Source organism: Morone saxatilis, unplaced genomic scaffold (assembly GCF_004916995.1).
Source record: "Morone saxatilis isolate NCDOM2014 unplaced genomic scaffold, NCSU_SB_2.0 Contig1, whole genome shotgun sequence".
NCBI lineage: Eukaryota > Metazoa > Chordata > Actinopteri > Moronidae > Morone > Morone saxatilis.
In genome coordinates, this window is record NW_023339651.1 from 10,820,002 (window position 1) to 10,820,826 (window position 825).

The following is an 825-nucleotide window of genomic DNA, read 5'->3' on the forward strand; positions in this document are numbered from 1 at the left end:
GGGGGGGGGGGGGGAGATTCACAGCAACAATAGTCTAGTGGTTAACGGTGAAGTTCAGGTAATTTTAGTAAATCAACTTTACATCATTTTGGCAAATACATTAATTTGGTTGCTTGTCCACAGTTAGATGAGAAGTTCAATACAACTCTCATATCTGTACGGTACAAAGAAGGCCCTGGGAGCAGCTGGGTAGCTTAGCTTAGCACAATGACTGAAACCAGCTAGCTTGACTCTGATAAAAAAGGTTTAAATAAATAAATAAATAAATGAAATCCAAAGAACATAGTTCCGAGAAGAAGTCTGTTGACTTTTCCAGTCTTTATGTTAAAGCTAAGCTGACTGTCTGCTGGCTCCAGCTTTATATTTACCGTACAAATGTAAGAATGGCATCAATCTAACTCTCAGCAAGAAAGCGAAAGAGACAATTTGCCACAATGACTGACTATTGCCAAACAGAAATTATGTCCTTCTGTTCTGTATTTAATAATAATATGACATAAAATACGCTGGGGGGTACTTTTGACTTTAAGAACCTTATTTGTCAACACCAGTGTAGTTCAGTGTCAAGTAAGTGTTCAATGTTGTTGTTGCTATTTAGTTTCTCTGTAGTTTCTCACTTCATTCAATAAGAATCCCCAAGCTACTTCCTAGTACCCAAGTGCACCAGATTAATGCAGTTGATTAGTATTTACTTGACTACATCTATACTGCCTGGTGTGCATAGTCTGTAATTCCTTTATCCTTATGCACAGCTCTTTCTGCTCGGTGAAGCATAACATCGAATAATTTCCCTCAGCAGTGTGCATTACAACAAGACTAAGAGTC